This window comes from Lepidochelys kempii, chromosome 1 (genome assembly GCF_965140285.1).
Source record: "Lepidochelys kempii isolate rLepKem1 chromosome 1, rLepKem1.hap1, whole genome shotgun sequence".
Classification (NCBI taxonomy): domain Eukaryota; kingdom Metazoa; phylum Chordata; order Testudines; family Cheloniidae; genus Lepidochelys; species Lepidochelys kempii.
The window spans coordinates 272360958-272369187 of record NC_136380.1 but is presented as its reverse complement, the minus strand read 5'-3'; positions in this window follow the sequence as shown (position 1 = coordinate 272369187).

The window sequence follows — 8230 nt, the reverse complement described above, 5'->3', positions numbered from 1 at the left end:
GTACTAGACCTCTCTGAGAAGAGACACACAAGCAGAAACTGTGGAGAGGGTGTGGGACCTCAGGACTGGGGAGATGGCCACAGAGCTCAGTTACGCAAGGGAGGGTCCTTGCATCACAGAGAAGAGTACCCCAGAGCTGCTTGAAAACTCCAGAAGCACCTTATGGGATGGAGCTTTCTGCCAGCATCTGTTGGGGGAAAGAGTGAGCAGGCCAGCACTCGTTTGCATTTCTATTATGGGACAGTTTTTGCCATTTTGGTAAAAGTTCACTTAAGTTTGGGGATGTTGTACAGCTATTATCCCTGTAGGGAAACTAACTGGCCACTAAACTGTACCAATATTACCTGGGGCGAGGGGTCACCATGACCATAACTGCAATCTGAATTTGTTAGGTAAAGGAGCCTGCACAGGGCTAAAGACAGAGAAAGGATTTTTTTTTTAAATTTGGCGGGGAGTGTCTCGCTCATGTCAAGGGGTCTGTTAAGGATTCTATCTGCCACTGATCTCTCTTTGAGGACTCAGAGCTGAGACAATGTATATGTGCTGAGGTGGCTTGGGCTGAAGCTATACAAAGCAGCAGTAGCCTACCTGATGAACACTAGTGATGATCTACCTACCCAGCAACAAAAGTGTAATTGCTTCAGCTGGGATATATGATAAAGGCCCTGGAGCAGAATAGGCAGCACTTCCATTATGAGCTGGATTTGCCTGAATTTTGGCCTCTGCTGACCTTGGACAACAAACAGAGTGCAGAGTTGCTGAGGAGGGTAGTAGCTAATGCTAGAATACATTGCCTCATTAGCTACTCATAAGTGAGAGATGGACTGAGGTTAAGTCTATTTGTAATTGCTGGCTTTCCCAAATTTATTCCATATCCTTCCCTTCCTTCCCCAAATTAGGCTTGTGAGTGGGGAAGTATTGCCTATCAAGGGCCTCAAAGAGGGTAATTTAGTTTTCCTGGGTTTCTGGATTGGGGCTTCAGCTGGTATGGTTTAAGCTTTCAGAAGGAACCCCTAGATAACTGAACCTGGCTCTCTTTGCTGCCAGCAATACTTGCCAGAAGGGTTACATTTGAAAATTAACACTATTTTTTGTCAGCGAGACTTTTTAAATTATTTGAAATATTATGTGAGCAGCTCAGAGTAAAATATCACATTAACCAGGTTTCTAAAATCATCATTGTAATATATTTAACAAAACATTGGTTCCCAGAAAAGATCACCTTAGATATCAAATCGGCAAAGGTGCAGATTTCTACTTGCATAACACAAGTGGAGGCTAATATTGGTTCAGAAACAAAAAATGAATTTCTGCTACCATGATGGAGATCAGACATTAGCCATATTTTTGAGGAATAAATGTTTCAGGGGTAACATTTACAATGGTGCTGTGTGCTTTTTTGTTGAACTAGCTTTTTCATAACCCATTTTTCCAGTTCTTCTATGATTTTTGCATGATACATGACTTTTTGATTCTCATCAGGTGGCTTTGAAAGATCTTATTTGTTAAGAGTTATTTTATTTATTTTTGTCTTCATTGCTTTCACATTATTTACTTTCTCTACTGAGAATTAGTCTGCAACCAGCATTTACTGAAACTTTACTGGACTTCTGTCTGCATCAGTTACCATATACTCTTTGTTGTATGAGGGAAAGCTGTCAACTCTGTATTATTACTTTAATACAGTGGTTCTCAAACTTTGGCATTGGTGACCCCTTTCACACAGCAAGCCTAAGTGCGACCCCCTTTATAAATTAAAAACACATTTTTTATATTTACCTCTATTATAAATACTGGAGGAGAAGGGGGGTGTTTAGGGTTGAGGCTGACAGCATGTGACTCCTCACGTAATAACCTCACAACCCCATGAGGGGTCACGACCCCCAGTTTCAGAAACCCTGCTTTAACAGAAACGGTATCTGAGTAACTTTGTGAAAGAGTTTTCTCTCGCAGAGCCAGTGTAGTTAGGAATTCCCTATTGGAAAGAATTTTACTACTGTATATGAGAAGGAAGGGACACATCCAGAACCCAGCACCAGGCCTGAGCAGCTGTGCTCTGTATTGGGAAAATTACAGAGGCAGGATGGGTTTTTTCCCCTCCTTCCCTTCAGGACTTAAAGTGGCTGAGGATTCACTCCACAGAGGCTCCTGTAGCTCAGTGACACAATAGTCTTGTGAGGCTCTGGTGCATCTCACTCATGAGTAGGAGGGAGGACAGGAGTTGGATCCCTGAACAACAATCCTGGTCAATTCATGCCCCATTCTCTCTCACTACTCTGCTAACAGCCAGCCACCCATGGGTCTAATGTAGAGAAAGGTTCCATTCTGTGCAAGAAGGTGTGAAAGCCTCCATTTATATTCATTCCAGTCCCACCTTCCTGTAGTGCAACAGAACCACACTGGATCTGTTGCACAGGGGAACTCTGCAGCCATGCAAAAGAGGAATGGATTTGCCATTAACTGGATAAATGTTGCTTTCATTTTTGTTTCTGTTCTTTATAATCACTACAATATGCATTAGTGTTGTGTGACTGGATGTCAGGCTTTGTGTAGAGTTATTTTGCTGACTCATCCTGGTAGTCAGACAAAGTAGGTCTCACTAGCACCAGTTAGAGAAAAATTGGGGTAGCCCTCTGAGATGAGAAGACTAGAGGGAGAGAAAAGAAGTCTTAAAGGAAGCAACACTAGGAATAAACTATATCTCACTGAATAAGATACATCTGCTTAGGGTGAGGGTCTGTAGACAGCTCTTTCTGAGTGGTCAGGGGTTGAACTGGGAGAAAAGCAGTGGTACTATCCCAAGTTCTACCCAACAGAGGTTCATTGACTGGAGACACAAAAAATGTCACTTGTACAAATCTTCATAATACATTTCTTCAACAGCACCCAGAGTGCCTTGTGGCAGCTGGGGATCATCAGGGAATACTGATACCTTAGTTAAACATCCCTTTTCCAAGGCCATCTGGCCCACGCTGATGGACTGGCAGGGAGTGATGTAGTAGCTGCCATGGAGGCTTTTATCTCTCTATACAGAGGGATCCTCAAGCAGTGAGATTTACCAAGTATACAGCAGCCACAATGCAAGACAGGATCATACTTAATTAAAATGATCTCTAAGTGGCAGCTTAGATCCCAAGGTACAAGATGGCAGCCTCAGAGATGAAAAATACCAGTTCCATGAGCCACTGTGAGCAACCCAATTCAAACTCGCAGAACAGCTCTGCCTCATGTGTGTTAAGTTCTACTGCTGTTTAGTTATGTTTCTGTAGCTTAAATTAAATGCAACTCTGGGTAGATGGAATGAATCTGGGACAAAACCTTATAGTGTGTGTAACAGAAATGGCATAAGGACCCTGTCTACCGTGAGTGGGAAATGTTGCATTCTAGTGTTTGCTTGTATTACAGAGAGAGAACATAAGGATTCTAGGCTCTGCAGATGTGTAGGGTTGATTACTGTTAATTCATTTGCAATAAAGATGGTCAGAAATTTATTGAGGAAACATTTTTTTGTCAGCAAATGCTGATTAGTCAAAACTGAAACTTTCAGTGAGAGGTTTAGTGAGAAATTTTTCAATTTGGAAAACTTCTGAATTTTTTAATTGTCAGACACTTAATTTTGGTGTTTCAAAATGAAATTCTGTTTTTTCATTGTGTAACAACTTTTCCTTTAGAACTTTGTTATAGTTAAAAAATGAAATATTTGAAATCGGAGTGAAACATTTAGAAAATATCAGAATGAAACACTTCCATTTACCCAAACTGAAATTTATTCTTTAGGATCTCTTTTTCGTTAACATTTTTGAGACTTTTACTTTTCATCCCATTTTGGATGGAAAAATCTTTCAATACTCTGAGAAGTTTTGTGCTGGAAAACCGTTTCCTGACCAGTTCAGACTTGCAGCAATAGATTTATTGCACAATGGCACCCCACTAGCAGAAAGTGGAGTGCACAAAAGAGATGAATGAGTAAGTAGGGAAGGGAAGATATATAGAGGGCATTGAATGTGAAGACAAGAAGCTTGAACTTTATGCAGTGGAAAAGGAGGAGTCATGAAAGGATGAAAATAGGGAATAACATGGTCAGAATGAGGGGAGGGGAGCTGATCTTAGAAGCTGCAGGTTGGGTGGGGGTGTGATGTGACATAACATGATGTGGTTATCAGGGAGCCCAGCGAGAAGGCAGCTACAGTAATGAAGACTGGAGATGGCAAGAGCTTTCATGGTGTGGATAGAAATAAAAGTTCAGATCTTAGAGAAATGTTATATGGAGGAAGAAGTAGTAAGACTGGACACAGCTAGGGAAGAGGAGGAGGAATCAAAAATGACTTTGAGCTCTGAGTAGCAGGAAGGATGATGATGCTGTCAGCTGTGACAAAGAAGGATGGCCTGGGGAGGATTTCAAGGACAACTCAGGAGTTCACTTTGTCCATATTTAATTTAAGTTATTGGTGTGACGTTCAGGAGATGTCAGAGAGAGAGGCTGGGATTGTGAGTCATCACCATAAAGACTATCCTGTGACTTCATCTACAAAAAGGTTACCTAAGAAAAAGGAATAAAGGGAGAATAGCAGAGGTAAAAAACAGACTCCCCAGACAAGGGGAAAGTGGAGTAAAGGGCTCACTGGGTATGTCTACACAGCAACTAGACACCTGTGGCTGGCCCGTGCCAGCTGACTGGGGCTTGCAGGGCTCAGGCGGTGGGGCTGTTTCACTGCTGTGTAGATGTCTGGGCTTGGGCTGCAGCTTGGGCTCTAGGACCCTGTGGGGTGGGAAAGTCCCAGAGCCTGGGCTCCAGCCTGAACCCGGAAGTCTACACAGCCCAAGCCCCACAGCCCAAGCCCTGCGAACCCCAGTCAGGTGGCACAGGCCAGTCGCAGGTTTTTCCTTTGCTATGTAGACAGCCTCAGTGGGTATATGCCTGTACTATGAACAAGGGGTACACATACTCTCTCTAGCTCTCATCAAGCTAGCAGGAGTATAGACAGCCGTGTATCCCTGGTAACACGGGTAGCAGTAGTGGAGGATGGCTGAGCTATGCCAAGTACATACCCACTACTTTCCGGCAGGTTTATACTTTGCACAGCTTGGCTGTGTCTCCGCTGTTGCTACCCATGTTACTGTGGCTGTAACGACTAGTTATACTTGTGCTAGCTCTGAGAGCCGGCACAAGTATATGTGCACAAGCAGGGAATCTCACTCCTAGCTGGAATTGTGGAGATAGCCTTCAAGAGAGACTGAAGGAATGAAAGAAGTAGGAGGAGAACCAGGAATGGATGGAGTTTGAAAAGCCCAGGAAAGACACGATGTTGAATAATTTACCAGCTGCTAAGTTTATCATTTGCATAGTGATGCAATTCTGCATAAGGAAGCAAAATTAAATCGCCATTCGTTGCTGTTGGGCATATGTTTGTTTTAAAGCTAACTATGCTAACATTATTAATGCTGCCCAGCAGTGGTAAATCATTTCATTTTCCGACGGCAGATTTAAAAAGCAAACTTTCTATACATCTGTTGTTAAAGCTCAATTATGATCCACAACATGTTTTATATGATAGTTATGGGATTCTCCTGTGTAAAGTCTGAGGGTCATATCCTTAGCTGGTGTAAATTATCTCCACTGAGGAGCACTGACACCAGCTGAGCATCTTGCTCTGAAAACTGTTAGTGGCTTAATATTTGCCAATGTTCTATGGTGACAGGATGAAACCACTAAATGTATTTTGCTTGTGACCTATAACTCTTTAGAACACTACACCCTCACCCCCCTCCACACTACAATACTGAATCACATGCATCCTTGTGGTAAATTAATTTGAGCCAGTGGTGAATTTAGTCCCTTGGAACAAATTCAGTTTTCATTCACACCCATTGAACCCCATTTATTAATGGCAGATTTTGGCCCCTGAAAAGCATTCAATAAATCAAGCACCTTTGGACTAGTTAAAAAAACCCCTTATTTTTTAAAAGTTAAAAAGAAACATGGCTGGGGGTGGGGGTGGGCAGTTAACTTTTATTGCTAATGAATAACGCTGTTAGATATCACTAATGAGTGCCTCATTCCTATGGTGTTTGTTGTGATAGTTTGAACTGACTCCATTTAGAGAACATTGTTCAGGTAACACTCGTACAAAGTAGAGAACACTGGATCATTGAATGAAAGGGTGCAATGGAGAACCCTAAAATATATTATCCAGGGAGGAGAATAACTGAAGGCAATAAAAAATGTTCCCTTTGGAAGTCATGCTTTTTCATTCTGACCAAGAAACATGAGAACTTTTATTATACAAAACTGAGCTTTTTTGTGAACTTTTCCTTTAGGCTTGCCAGTGGTAGATGATTTAATTTTTTCCAGATATGCACTTGGTTTAATACACATTTCTTTCATGTGCAGCAGAATAGGATAAATGGGCATTGGTCCTGAAATGTTTATTCCTTTTTACAACTCCTTAAGACTAAATTCAATAGAATTGCAACACATTTTTGGCACTCTATTCTTGCAATAAATTTTGTGGCATGTGATTGTAAAAGCACCTTATTTCAAATCATAATGCATTTGTTCCATATCCTTACACTTTCCCTTTGTTTTAATAGACAGTCATGTGCACTTGAATTCAAAATGCTGTTTCAAAGAGACTTGTTTGAATAACAAACCCTCCACCCCGAGCTCAAGTTTTTAGACACAGCTGTTACTATTGCAAACACAGAAGCTTTGATGTGCCCTATTCTCATTTCATTTCTGTTGGATTCTTTCCGGAGTAGCTTGTAGCATTGATTGTGGCTAAAAGCTTCATTATTCTGTGAGTAAAACCAGTTCAAATGGGGCGGGGGGGGAGGGGAAGTGCCTTTGTTTCATAATAGTTTGTATTCACTATTATGCCACTTCCCTCATCCCTCTGGCTTTTCAACTCCCTTTTTGCTGGATTTCCTCCAGTGCTGTTAGGAGAGATACTACAGTTCTGGTTGAAGAAGAATGCTAATTCTAACCCTTTGTTTTCAGAAACACATTTTCAACCAGTGTTAAAACTATCTTTTTACAATGACATATTTTATGTTTGCTTTTGCTCCCTTTTATTGAAGGTGCTCCTTTTAAATGTTGAGATCTTGGGAACATTTTGGTCACCCATTTTGACTTACCTGAGTTTAAGGAAAAAGTGAGCAGCAGGTCTCCTTGCCAGTGCATGCTTCTACCATAGACATGCCTGTACACAGAACACACTTCACCAATGCTGATCCTAGTCTCCCATGGCAGTCTATGATCCCTAGGCAGAAACTCCATGGGCCATTTCACACAGAACTGTCCCCTTTTTAATTGCCCTCAGACATGTAAAAATTGTCATGGTTACTAGGTTTCAGAGTAGCAGCCGTGTTAGTCTGTATCCGCAAAAAGAAAAGGAGTACTTGTGGCAGCTTAGAGACTAACAAATTTATTTGAGCATAAGCTTTCGTGAGATACAGCTCACTTCATTGGATGCATGCAGTGGAAAATATCATGTTTACTAGGCATCCTAGGATACTTCATCATCCCTTGCCCACGGGGCTATTACACTTTAGCTAAAGAAAATTGTTCAGACTTTTTTCTCCCACGGGGTAACTTAAAATCAGTTTAATTTTCTGTGTCAAACCTGATTTTATATATATATATAGCCACATGTATATAGTCCTTGTGAAAAAGGCATACTTTATTGGCTGAGAATTAAAGAGTGTATAATCACATGTAAATAGCCTATCAGTACTATGCATGGGTAGTATGTTCTTTTCATGCATCACACATGCACATAATTGGATGGGGGTACATTGAAATAAACACACACAGGGCCTTATCTCATACTATCTACACAAGGAAGAATCCTAGTGAATGTTAAGGGCATGAATGCCTTCAAATCTGCTTTTGTTTTGTTTTGTTTTTTGGCTAGTGTAAGGAGTATGCGATCTTCTGCAACGTGCAATACAATAGTTTTTTTTTTCTTTTCTAAACTATACCACACATTGGAATAAACACAAAATGGTATTGTGATCATATTGAAGGAGATAGTATTGTAGGCACTGGAGTTCAGCACAAGAGCTTCTTCACTCCCATTCTTCTTAACATCTCTCCTAACATCACAAAACCATCTGTCTATCATTCTCACCTGCCCTTGAACCTTCAGGCCCTAAATATCATCTCTGGTACCACTTCCCCAGGTATTGTTACTCCAGAAGGGGAGAGGAAAATATTATCCATATTTCCCAC